The sequence below is a fragment of the Elgaria multicarinata genome, chromosome 5 (genome assembly GCF_023053635.1).
Source record: "Elgaria multicarinata webbii isolate HBS135686 ecotype San Diego chromosome 5, rElgMul1.1.pri, whole genome shotgun sequence".
Taxonomy (NCBI): Eukaryota; Metazoa; Chordata; class Lepidosauria; order Squamata; family Anguidae; genus Elgaria; species Elgaria multicarinata.
The window spans coordinates 103,763,112-103,777,516 of NC_086175.1; positions in this window are offsets into that span (position 1 = coordinate 103,763,112).

A 14,405-nucleotide genomic window follows, 5' to 3' on the forward strand; every position below is an offset into this window, starting at 1 on the left:
GTATGAATTTTCATGCAGACTTTTTTTAAAAAGCCCAAAGTTTGGGACAAAGCTTACTTAAGATTAGAAAAATGAGAAACTGGGAGAAATCAGAATAGACAGATTTGTTTGCTCTTAGTTATACCTTTATCATTAGGTTCTCTCTGACCTGTCAATCAATGCATTGATTTGTACAAGTATGTCAGAAGGTCGACCTCATTAACCTTGCCCTGCCTTGGCTTGCAAGTTCACCTGAGACCCCTTGATCTTTCTTGGACTTCAGCCTCCCAGCAGCCCCATCAGAGGAAGCAGCTGGCAGGCTGAGGAACAGCTTGCGCTTTAAGCTTCTGGATTGTGCCTAGAAACTTGCTTGCTAAATCTTAGGTCCTGCCCTGAACTTCCTTGGATCCTGTTCTGTGTGCTTGTTCCATGCTCACTCACCCATTGATTTCCACAGATTCAGTAAACTGTTGGTGTTAAATGTACAATATGGGTTTCCCCCCCACTAGAATGCACAACTGTTCTTATTTATCTGTTAGCATTAAGGCACCATGAGCTCAATTTGGCCTCAAAGCAGCCCCACTCTGTTCATGGATATATGGAGAGGAGGGAGAAAAAGAAAGTGTGTGTGTGCATAGGGGAGGGTACATCTAATTTTGTTTCAATGTTACACGGGTTGGCATTTCCTTACAGTGCTGTAGGGAGCCGTTTCCGTTTGCTGCTCTTTCCCCTCTTTTCTTTAAAGGTTATATATGAGATTCATTATTACTAGAGAGGCAAGGACATAGTCCTGGAACAAAGAAAGCCTTTGTAAGTGCTCCTGGTGGACTGTGCACCTGGAGAATTCACCCTCCCATGAAAATAAGTGGGGGAAAGGGTTTGAAAGTGTTCTGGAAGGGCAGGAGTGTATTCTTTGCCCTGGCTAAAGGAATGGGAACTACCCAATAAGTGCACATGACACTAGTACAGTCACAGTGCACAGACTAATTCACTAACAAGGTTAGTTGGTGGGAAAAGGCATTTTCTCATAGCACTGAAGTGGTAGCCAGAGGAATGACATTTTGCATTTTAATCCCTTGCAAATATAGAGCAGCTATGCATTCATTTTACTAAGAAACAGGTTTTTTTAAAAAAATGGAGGGGGAAGTCTTAAAATGCTATTATCTGCTTTCTTCATTGTCATCTGGAGTGCTAGCACCTGAAAAATTGATGTTAGCATACTAGCTTCTTCAACCATAAGTTCAGTTTTCGAAAGCAATTGTATATACCGATTTTTACATTGTGTGAAAATACGCATTGTCCATTTCCCAGCCTGGGTTTATTTTACCTGAATGAATGCTCATAGACGGGGAGATGCTTGAAGAGCCATTGCTTGGTCCTTCCATATGTAAAACTAACAAGTGGAAAGGAGAGGTAGGAAAATGGATCCAGTGTGGGTGGATGGGGAGGAAACAGCAGATGGCCAAATAGATAAATGGATATAGGCTTTTATTAAATGTTAACACTATCATGCATCTATAAACTGCATGTTTATTTTATATTTATGCATTTATTGTTACTATAAGTTTGTATTAGTAAGCGTGTGCATCTTCCTTTATCTGCTGCCTAATATAATCTATGCTCCCTGTTGATAGCAGCTTTCCCCCTTATACAATAGAGAAGCCCCCTCCTTTACTTTTACAAACGAAAAAAGAAATAAAAAGGGGGGAGCTTTCTTTCCAACAATTACTCCTCCTGGCAACTTTGTCCTTGTTGGAACATTTAAATTAAAGAGACAAATCTTAAAAGGTCATGAGAATTCTAGTATGCTATGACAACAGACATGTCAAGTCCACGCAGCCCCAAGGGATCCATATACAGTACACAACAGGCACTGGACACATAATCTCAGGCTGTCAACTAACCACATGTCTGGGCATTGTAGCAGAGTCGCTGTTTAGCCCTGCTTTGCAGAAGAATGGAGACAATGTGACTGCTCCAGCTAATGAAGGAGAAGAAGATTATGGGCTCCATCACACATAATCCCCACCTGCTTTGTCTCCACATTTTTACCTCCAATGCTCTTTTGCTTGCTTGTTCTTCCACCCCACCTCTTTCTCCCTCCAGTTCATTGGTTGCTCCTTCTCCCCCTTTATCAAGACAGGTCCTCAGATGAGTACTTCAACCAGATCACCTTTCTGCCTGGCAAATATGGAACGATGTGATGTTTTGCCACCTCGCATCGTCTTGGCTTCACCTGAAATGCCCACAAACTATCTGACAGGACTAGCGCTTAGGACTACTTCAATCCCTCCTGTGTTAACGACATGTGAGAGCCTTTTGGCCTACTGCTGCTGCTTCTGTCTCGCCTTTATTCTTTAGGCTCCACAGCCCAGCAACCTAGCCCTCAGTTTCCTATTCTGCTGCCACTATTAATTGTTTTCTCCTCAGTCACTCTTCTACAGACTACACCAGTTGTTTATTCACTGTAATTCGAATTTATTATTGTAAGTGAGTAAGTGCATGTATAAGCTTAATGGTTTCTTTAGTTGAAATGTGAATGGTTACAAGGTTCTAAGGGTATTGGTTTCTGTCACTTCTTTCTTACAAAGTTCATTCACTTCACTCATATAATCATTCACTTCTACCCTTCACTTCACAGAATCTTAACCCTCACTGTCTCATATCCTACTCTAAACTATATATAGATACATTTCTCTAGCTCCTCCTACTCTCACTCAGCCAATCAGCACTCCCCCTCAACCATCCAATCAGCACTCAAGCATTCAACCCCCCCTTTACAAATTGTAATTGCTTTGAAGCCTACTTACTTCCTGGAACTTTATGCATAATAAAAACAATAACTTTGTAGATATTTACATTTACAGCATATAAGGCAGCTGAACATCACAAACAACACTTTAGTCTGGCTCTTTGGGGGCATTGAGGGAGTACAATCCTGTCTCTGCAGAGATTTGGGCATTGTATGATTTTTTAAAAAAATGCTTTCGAGCCTGGGTTGCAAGGTTGGGGTTTTATATTGAGGCTTGGAGCTGGGAGAGGGTGCTTTTCCCTGCCAGGATGTGATGCAATTCATTCAAGCCAAGAGCAAGGCTCCTGTCACAGCATATGCCCCCAACAAAGGAAAACGTGCTTAGGGAAAATAATCCAGACTTTAGCCATTCTAGGAAAAAATGGAAAAGGTTGGGGAAGTGGCAGGGTGTCAGCAGGACAGGCATGGCATCTTGTGAGTAGGGTTGTGCACGGACCCCCCTCTCCGCTTCTCTTCCAGATCCGCGATTTGTGGATCGGGCCGCTTCGCTCCACCCCCGCTCCGCCCATGCCCGCTCCGCTCCGCTGTGGAGCTCCGGATCCGGATCGAAGCTCCCTTTCCCCCCCCCCCCATAGGCTTGCATTAAGCTAAAAAAGTATACAACTTTTTTTCTGTGAAAGTTAGAAACCTCACGTTTGGCACCATGACACCTCATGGAGGTATACACACGCACGCCAAGACTCAAGGCAATCCCATCATCCCCTGAATTTTGGGGAATTTATGAAAATCCAACACCCCATTCACACCCCTTTCGATAGCTCCGTCAATTTGCACGTTAAAAACCTCAAACTCGCCACCATGATAGCTTATCCAGGGGTGCACACCCCATTCACACCCCTTTCGATAGCTCCGTCAATTTGCACGTTAGAAACCTCAAACTCACCACCATGATAGCTTATCCAGGGATACACACGCATGCCCAGACTCAAGGCAGTCCCATCATCCCCTGATTTTTGGCGGGGCTTAAACCTGCAGACATCTCAATGGGGCCATTTCAAAGGAAATCCCAGCATGCCATGAATTGGGGAGTAGAGATAAACCTATATGAATCTTCTTTCACACTTGAAAAATGGATTTGGAACTTCCAAAACTCCAAGTGAGCGCAGGAAGGACTTCTCCCCTGAGTCAAAGCCAGACACACACAACATCCCTGCGAGGCGGGCAGGGGAGGAGAGAGAGAAGGCAGGCAGGCAGCAGACATTTCTGGGGGCATAAGGAAGTGAGCCAAGGATAAGCCAGTAATGCATATAAAATGGAATAAATAAATAAATAAACAAAGGAGGGGTGGAATTAAAAGGAGCAGTGTTGCTGAATAAACAACAAGAAGAACTTTTTAAAAAAGGCTATATCTGTCTTTTACCAGCAATAGGGGGACATGCCCAGGGGAGGGGGAAGCAGCTGCCAATTTGACTGGTCCTAGTGACCAGTCTTTTAAGAAGCAATGCTGTCAGTTCACCTCATGAAAGCCATTGCTTCACCACGAGAGCTCTGAGGAGTAGAACTCTCACTTCAACTCATGATAGGCATTGCTCCACCGGGTTACTCTCTTTGGAGGGCTCTGATGGCCCTCCAAGTACAGGAGAGAGTGGGGGCACATCCACATGGGATGCCCTAGGGGAGCTCATCCCCTTGCACCACATCTTTTCAGTTGTTCCCCAAAGTTAGGGTGGATAGCAGTGCTCTCTTATTATTGGCTTAGTATATGATTTCAGGTTGTGTTTGTGCATTTGGTGGGGCTACTGTTTTAAAAAACACTGGGAAAAGTCCGTTCAAACTAAGAAAGAGAAGTTCCCAGAATCCCAAGTTACCCGTTTTGCCTATCCCCTCCTCCAACTTTGGGATCATGTGATCATGACCGGGAGTTGACTCTGCCCCTCAGCCCTTCGGAAAAGGTATTTTTCCCGCTGGTTTTTTTTTAAATTCTAGCACACGAACCACAGCACGCAGAGAGCTGAGAGTAGGCTCAAAATGACCCCCATCCACGACTCTCCAAGCACAAGAATTTTCAGAAAGATAGCTTCAAAAACAACACAGTTATCTGCGATTCTTTTCTGCAATGCAATCCTATGGGCGAAATGTTTCAAGATGGCAATCGGATCGGACCGCGGAAACCGGAGCGCTCTGAAAATGGGCGTGTCTCTTCGCCTTGCTTCTAGGGGTCCGCGGTCCGCTTCTACTCTGCCTCTGGGCAAGGCGGAGCAGGCCAATTCGCTCCTGCTTCTACGCTTCTAATCGAGCGGAGCACATGCCTACTTGTGAGTACTGTGCTGCAAATCCGCACACCAGGCATGGTTAGAGTGCTCTAAATCGCTGGTGTGATGGAGCTTTGTATGCATTTAAACATAAATCTCCTCTTGGGGCTCTACAAAAAACAAAGAGACAGAGACAGACAAACACCTCAGATTATCATCATTTCAGGTATATTTTGTCCCCAGGACCAGTTAGGAAAGAAAACACTAATTAAACATCCAAATGATTAATATTCTACCCTTTCTCAAATGATTTCTTTAAGATACAAAACAGGAAAATACTATACATATCCATGTACTACACAGACTTTCAGATTTATTAGGTTATAACATCTGTGAAGTGCTTTGAACATGAAAATCACTATACAAGTGCTAAGTATTATACGGATTTTATGGAAGTGTTGGTAAGAGCAGATAGGCCCATTCTCATTTCCAGCCCCCTTTAAGCTCCTACCTCTTTGACAAAACACACACACACACACACATACACACACACACTGTGCCTTTGGGGATTCTGAATGGCAAACACGCTGACAGAATGGTTAAACAATGAGGGGGGATGTCTTGAATCCCAAATATATAACTTTGAAAATGTAGCCAAAGTGCCAGCAGAGGAATAATATACTATTTATATTGGTAGTGGTGATAAATATTCCTTCCACTACAGTGAACCTGAACAAATTAATCCATAGGTTGAGACTGAACTGCCCAATCTGCAATTCTATATAAGTGAATAAGTGGTATTAGTCAATATAGAGCTATTGATAAGAGATGGGAGAGCTCTACAGAGCTTTCCGCATTTTAACTTAGAATTGATCAGACTTCTGCATCCCACTGCCCCCCACCCACACATAATGGAAGAACCAGGATCAATTTTATGACCCAAAATGGGGGCTCAGAAAAATGCTCACCATGTACGCCAGCCCTCCTCACCAGTCTTCCAAAACACCCCCTTTCCTTTCCCCCTGCAAAAGCTGTGTATATGTGGGGAGGAAAGAGAGGGTGACTTTTACTTTTCTCTCCCTCTCTCATCATCACTCTATTGCACTGTTGATCAGGTGGCAAAGCCAATGGGAGAGAGAGGGAGGGATCCTCAAACATTTTAGGGAGAAGGGTTCTAGTCTAGCCTTTCCATAATCTGTCATCATCCTTCAACCATATGAGCCCCACCTGTAGTATGAAATGGTAGAATCAGGTTTAATACCTGATTCTGCATAAACTGCTTTAAATATAGCTCAAATGAACACAGCAGTTGAGAGTGGTTAGGGAGGATTTATTTGGGCTGCATGTCAGAGGGACAGCCAGTGTTGGTTGCATAGATAGGAATGCTTGATTATACCATGTAATCTGAACCAGACTTCCTAGGATAGTTCATAGATCAGAATGCAGTTATCCTTTGGATAGTGCACTTCTCTGAATTTTGCAATGTTCTGGGCTAAAAAAAAAAGGCTAAAATTTAGGACAAAATATTTTGAGAAAATACATTTAGAAAGGTGAAGACCTGTGGGTCAGTGGTAGAGCGCATGATTTGTATGCATAAGGTCCCAGCCAGGGTTGATCCTTGGTATTTTCAGTTAGGGCAGAAAAAATCTCCTGCCTGAAACCCCAGAGAGCTGCTGTCAGTCAGTGTCAACGGTACTAGGTGAGATGAACCAAGGATCTGACTCAGCATAAGGCAGCTTGCTATGATCCTAAATGTGTATTTTGTGAGAAAAAAAATGTTTAAAAATATGCATTGAAACCCCACCCACCCACAGGAATTTTGCACAGATTTTTTTAATGCTCCCCAACAACCTTGGGTTTATATGGAAACAAGGTCAGACTTATGAATGAACACAGGTGAAACTGTCATGGCACAGTGAGGCGTTTCAGGAGCTCTTGCACCCATGTAGGGAGGGGAGGTTTATCTTTCCCCTCTGCACTTGTGACCTCCTCCAATGGGATTTCTGCATCAATACATGGTAGGCAGTAAGCATGGGCATGCTCTGGAATTTTCCCAGGGGGTGGGCACCGTCACTTGTGGTGGTAATTTGTGCACATACTGCACACTGCCGTGCACTTTCCTTTTGCGTGGTCTTTGATGCATCACATTCTATGACATTTGGAAGCCTATTCAGACTAGGAGAAGGCCTTGGGAATCAATGGAATCCCATCCCCAGGTATAATTTACTGACCTCCCCTTGCTGGGCCTCGCCTGCCCATGTTGTGGGAAACTGAAGACTAGAGATAGCCCATGGGGCAGGCATGCACAGCACGAGGGGCTGTTACTGCACTCAGAATGGAGCTGTTTTAGCTTGAAGTAGCCTGGGCACGCTGCTGCCTGCTACTACCTCTTTGTCTTGTGAGGAGGTGCTCCCATGGTGCTGGTTAAACTCAAGAGCATACTGATTTCCTGTCCTGTCCTAAGCCTTGCCCAAGCTGGAGCGTGTTCAGAGGAGGGCAACCAGGATGATCAAGGGTCTGGAAATAAAGCCCTATGAAGAGAGACTGAAACAACTGGGCATGTTTAGCCTCGAGAAGAGGAGATCGAGGGGAGACATGATAGTACTCTTCAAATACTTAAAAAGTTATCATACAGAAGAGGGCCAGGATCACTTCTCGATCATCCTAGAGTGCAGGACACGGAATAACGGGCTCAGGTTACAGGAAACCAGATTCCGGCTGGACATCAGGAAAAACTTCCTGACTGTTAGAGCAGTATGACAATGGAACCAGTTATCTAGGAAGGTTGTGGGCTCTCTTACAATAGAGGTGTTCAAGAGGCAGCTGGACAACCATCTGTCAGGGATGCTTTAGTGTGGATTCCTGCATTGAACAGGGGGTTGGACTCGATGGCCTTTTAGGCCCCTTCCAACTCTACTATTCTATGATTCTATGATATAGCTAGAAACTGAACAAGGAGTATCTCTACATTCAGTTTCTAGCTATATGGGCAAGGCTTAGGTGGGGCTGGCACAACATGAGCTGCCGCTGTTGCTGCTCTCAGAATGATGGCATGACTGGAATCTGTGATGGTGGCAGTGGTGACAATTGCTTATCCTTACCCTCTATGAGCAGATGCCCATGGCAGTATGCATAATGTGTAGGACCTAAGAGATCTCTCTGTCATAGTACTAATAAGATGTGTGCACACAACACAAGGCTGGAAGGAGGACAGATCAGGTCCAGCAATTCTGCTTATTCTGTTGTTATATAATACAAAGTTGTCAGAATTATCAAGTTTTAGCAGAGACATGGCTCTTCCAGATCTATAGGCACATTCTCTGGAGTGAAACTTTATGCCTCTATGGAGTCCCTCTGGGGTCAACATTACAAATAAATAAATAAAATAAAAAGCTTCTACTTTTGTTCCTAATTGGATCCCTTCAGGGGGATACTTGCTTAAAGGGCTGAAGCATGAGTAGAACAATTATAAGTATTTCTCTCATAAGATTGATTCCCTTTGGAAACTGACTGTCCCATTTTGTCTGTTTATATGGTTGAATAGTCAATGGAATCAATGCTCATGTAAGAAGATTAAAAATAAGCTTCTTACTTCTTTCCATGGGGAGGAGAAGGGACATCTAAAACATCCCAGTGGCCAGAAGCTCAGGTCAGGAAACCTATTTGTCTAGGACACAGACACAGAGAATGAAAGTTGAATCAAAATACTGGTGTGCTTCAGATAAAAACGTTTTTGTGGGAGATGCTAAACCCGAATGTATCAGAGAATGCATCCAGACTGCTGTTTTTTATGCAGTCTGTCATGGTATTCATAAACCACATCTTGTTTTGGACATCTCTTCGTTTTTGTTTTTCACATGATCCAAGCCATCAGACAGATGGCTGGGTGTGACATGGTGATTCCTACTCCCTAGGTAGCTTTTCCCAATTGACAATCAGGATCATAAGATCAGATGGTGGCTCCAGAGTGACAGGAATGCCTTGCAGTTCTTTTTAGGAATCCTGGTGAGTGCATCCTTCATATTGTGTGGAGGCCATAAGAATTTTCAACGGCAGGGAATTCAACAGCCTGGGCACCACTACCAAAAAGGCCCTGTCTCTATGACACTGCCAACCAAACCTCTGATATTGGTCCTCAAGAGCTAAGGACCACAAAAATACGAAGTTCCCTTGATATTTATTTATTTATTACATTTTTATACCGCCCAATTGCCAAAGCTCTCTGGGCGGTTCACAAAAATTAAAACCATGAGGAGCATAAAAGCAACCAACAATTTAAAACACAAATACAAAATACAATATAAAAAGCACAACCAGGATAAAACCACACAGTAAAAATTGATATAGGTTAAAATGTGAGATTAAAACAGCAAAGTTTAAATTTAAGTTAAATTAGGTGTTAAAATACTGAGAAAATAAAAAGGTCTTCAGCTGGCGACAGAAGGAAAACAATGTAGGCGCCAAGCGAACCTCTCTGGGGAGCTCATTCCACAACCAGGGTGCCACAGCAGAGAAAGCCCTCCTCCTAGTAGCCACCTGCGTCACTTCCTTTGGCAGGGGCTCACAGAGAAGGACCCCTGTGGATGATCTTAAGGTCCGGGCAGGCACATATGGGAGGAGGCATTCCTTCAAATAACCTGGCTCCAAACAGTTCAGGGCTTTGAATGTTAATACCAGCACTTTGAATCAGGCCTGGACAGGCAGCCAATGAAGTTGTAGAAGGACTGGCGTGATATGATCTTGTCAGCCAGTCCCTGTTAGTAAGCAGGCTGCCCTGTTTTGTACCAGCTAAAGTTTCCAGACCGTTTTCAAAGGCACCCCATGTATAACACATTGCAGTAATCCAAAAGAGAGGTTATCAGAGCATGGATAACTGTAGCTAGGCTATCTCTGTCCAGATAAGGGCGTAGTTGGTATATCAACCTAAGCTGATAAAAGGTGCTCTTTGCCACTGAGTTCACCTGTGCCTCAAGTGACAGTTCTGGGTCCAAGAGAACCCCCAAACTACGGACCCAATCCTTTAGGGAGAGTGCAACCCCGTCCAGGACAGGGTAAACATGTTGTGAATAATATGATTCCTGGGCAATCAACCTAAATGCTTTGCAACACACCTGGACATTCTCCACAGATCTTCATCACTGATGTCCAGGTGGGTCGTTTGTTTTTAAAAGGATGTAAAATCATTATGCAAAGCCACATTGGAGCACTACTGTTGAATCTACATTGGTTTGCAGAAGGTCCCAGGTTCCATCTCTTGCTTCTCCAGGTAGGGCGGAGAAAGAATCCCACCTGAAACCCTGGGGAGCTGCTGCCAGTCAGTGATGACAATACTGGGCTAGATGGGCTAATGGTCTGACTCAGTATAAGGCAGGTTCCCATAGGAAGCAGGGGAGGTTTGGGCTTTAGCAGATATCTACTTTTGGGGCCTCTTCTGCTGCAAGGCAGTCCAATTCAAAGCTTCTCTCCTAGCTCTTTCTCAAGTAAATAGCCATAGAATTCATCAAAGGGATTTGCTGCTTTCTGATGCCAACGCATTCAGCTTTTCTGCTTCACGAAGTCTGATCAATAGCTCAATAGCATATACTGTGGGCAGGGAGAGGCAAAGCAGCAACCAGCATAAATGTGTGTGATTTTAGGTTTTGTACAGGAAGAATATAAAACCACTGAACAGAACCTAAGATTTTTTTGCTTGCCCTGTCACCAGCAAGGAGTGCCAACAAAGAGACCTGTGACAAGTGTCTTAGAAGCAATAATACAAATATGCCTCAGTGACCTGCATTTTGCCTCACATCATTATAATCATGGTAACCATCAGAACAGAATCATATTTTTAAAAGAGCAGCCGGAGGAAAGCAAGCACATGACTTGGGAGTGCAGTCTGGTGTACAAATACTTTCGAGAAATCCCCAGTGACTAAAGTGGAGCTTTATTCATTCTTCTGAGTAAACATGTAAGTATGCAGGATTAGGCTGCACTATACTACCTTCCAATGTATTGATCAAGAGAGAGATTAAATAAGTAAATTGCTACTGCTTCTTCTTCTTAATATTTCCCTTGCACTTGCAAGAATTTGAAGCACTTTATATGCATTAGGTAGTTGTAATCCTTGCATCAGCTCTGTAAGGTATTAGTTGGATCCAGATTTAAGCTGGATCTACTGCACTAGTGGACGTGCACTTTCCCTGTTCCTTCTTCCCATGGGAGCTCCTCCAGTTCCCTGAAAATATTACAAGACAGCCCGGAGACCTTGCTGAATGGAGTGTAGTGTGGGGAGAAGGGGATCCTCAAAAATCTGGCAGAGGTCCCTTCCTCTCAAGGCAGATCCTGGATCCAAGGATCCAACCCTATGGGCATGTCTAGACCATTCCTTATTCCAGGGATCGCCCCACATGACGCACAAGTGATCCCGGGGCCAGGGAGGGATGATTTCCCTGAGATAACCAGGATGGCTTTAATCCTGACTTTTCCTACAGTCTTGGGATTGTCCTGAGACCACGGGAGGTATGGGCGGCCGTCCCCGTTTCCTCCCAACTCCTCACTAGTTTACGTGAGAAGCCAGGAGCCGGGCATGGGGCACAGAGCTCCTCAGCTGCTCTGTGCCCATCGGGGGGGGGTGAGTGGGATTTTTTAAAAAACTAACCTTATCATTGGAGCGCTCATGCGCTCTACTTCAAAAAAATAAAACAAAATGGTGGGTACGATGTCCTCCTTTCTTCCTGGACATTGCATGCTGCATGTGGACTGAGGGTGAGGATCTTGCAATCAGAAAATTGTGAGATCCTCCCCCTCCCTCCCAGAATGCTGGGAAGCCAAGACATGCCCTATGTCAATATTATTATTCCCCATACAACAGATGGTAGAGGGTGGTGGGAGACTGAGGCTGAGAGAGACCAGCTTGCCTAAGGCCACCTAGTGACTACATGGCAGAGGTGACATTTGATCTCTTGCCTCATAGCTCATCCTCTTTTGTCACACTATAGAATTGGTATGTAAAATATGTAAACAACATTTGCATCTTAGCAAATATTGCAGAATTTATATCCCAAGCCATGATAAAGTTTATTTCCTCACCTAATTCCAATGGAGGATCAACAAAGAGCGGGCAGATTCAAAGGTTCATTTATTATACCAAGAAGAGACAATAGCTTGCTGGACTTCTCATTATGAGAAGGAGGGCTGAGTGCGGTGGGGGGAAGCCCTCCATGTCCAAAGACCCATTTTCATTATGGCTCTTTTATAACAAAACACATTTGCATATATGAAGCTGTCAACAAGGCACATTGCTCAATTAATTATAGTGTCACTTTGATTGCTTTCTCAATATTCTTCCAATCAGTTTAACTTTTGCAGAGCCGACTGTGTTCTAACTCTGTTCTCTGCAGAGTCCTTAGTTTAGAAAGCATCACCTTGCTATCTACTCATTCGAAGGAGGACAAGTTGAACCTTTGCTGGGTGAGGCATACTCAATGGCTGGCTCCCGTCCTGCATGGTTAAGAAAGTTTTCTTCCAAGCTTTGGATTTTATAGGCTCTAAATGGGAATTCTCTAGAGTCTATTCAACATTGTGTAGCTTGCCTTGCATTGGCCTCACCTGCATAAGCTCTTCATTTAAGTTTTAAATCTATTGAAGACTTGGATACCATGCTTAAAGGTGCCTAAGGGCCAGGTAGGCATCCATAAAATAGTGGAGTAAAGGAGTTGAAGCTAGAACTCTCTTGTAATATTTATTTTATTTTATTTTATTTATTATTGGATTTATATCCCTTTCTTTTCTCCTCCAAGGAACCCAAGATGTCATACATAATCCTCCTCTTCTCCACTTTGTCCTCACAACAACAACCTTGTGAGGTAGCTTGGGCTGAGAGTCTGTGACTGGCCCAAAGTCACCCAGTGAGTTTCCACAGCCAAGTGGGGACTAGAATCCGGATCTCCTACTCCCAGTCCAATACTTTATCCACTACACTACACTGGCTACATAATATATAAAGCCCTACATGGTTTGGGTCCAGGTTACCTGCGGGATCGCCTTCTCCCGTACAATCCGCCCTGCACACTCAGGTCCTCTGGAAAGAATTTACTTCAGCCAGCTAAAACTAGATTGACAACTGTTACCCAGAGGACTTTCTCTTCTGCCACTCCCAGACTGTGGAATGGCCTGCCGGGAGACATTCGCCAACTCAATATAAAAAAGCTATAAAGACTGATCTCTTCCGGCAGGCCTACCCAGTCTAATTTTATGATGTCTGGCTGTTATTTTAATAATGTATTAGTTTTATATGTTTTAATCAATTTGATGTTTTTATAATATTTTTGTATTTTATGTTGTTTCCTGCTTCGATCTAGAGGGGGAGGCAGGTAAGAAATAAATAAATGAAAATTATTATTATATACCACTTTCATTGTGTTATTTCCTGCTTTTTATTCCATGTTTGTAATGATTTGACACAAGGTATAGATCTGGCCTAAGTCTTTCAGTTTCTGTTTTTTAAAATCTGTTACTATATTTTAAATCTTTGCATTGCTGCAAAGTTTTATTTTGGGTTTTATTTTTATTTTATTCTCTAGTTTTACACTTTGGAACTTTTATGTTGTATTTTATGATTTTAATTGTTGTGAACCACCGAGAGAACCTCAGCTATTGGTCAATATAGAAAGGTAATAAATAAATAAAGAAAATATAAACCCAGTCTAAGATCAGCATTTTTATGATGTGTACCAAATTCCACCCCAGATGATCAGGTATGCCTCATGCTATTTCTATATAGGTTATTTTCATCCTTCCTCTCCGTCCTGTATTGGCACCTTTATGCAGTGCACCTGCTCCTTGCTTGGGGCTCACCATAGCCCAAAATTCATAGGCTTATCTATGCAGGGAGTAGTAGATGAGTGGGCATGACTCATAGGACAGGTAGTGGTACCTGCCCTTTTGTCTCTTCCAACCCCTTAGGAACTCCTACTGTGTGGGGATTCTATTTAAAAGCATTGTGCCTGAGTGATATGAAAGTTTTGTCTGTGGTGTTTGATCTGTGGTGGCCCATTCACAAATACCAGTAACCACTCACTGACACAGGGCATGTATACACCATGCTTTCCCCTTGGGGTTGTCCCGGGGATCATCCCTGTGCATCCAACTGATGTACAGGTGATCCCAGGGTCAGGCAGGGTTGACCCCTCCATTTTCCCAGGATAACTGCTTCCCCACTTATCCCGATTTTCCCCGTGGTCCTGGAACCATCCCAAGGACTGCGGTTGGTGTGCTGCATGCTCCTGGGGCATGAAACGAGCATGTAGCCAGGTGGCAGGGCTCCGTGCCAATGGGGGGGGCATCAATTTTGCCATCCCTAGGATGGCAGGGGTGGGGGAAGGTTTGTTTTACCATTTTGGGGTGGATCAGGCCCATTCATAGCTCCTCTTCTGTAAAAA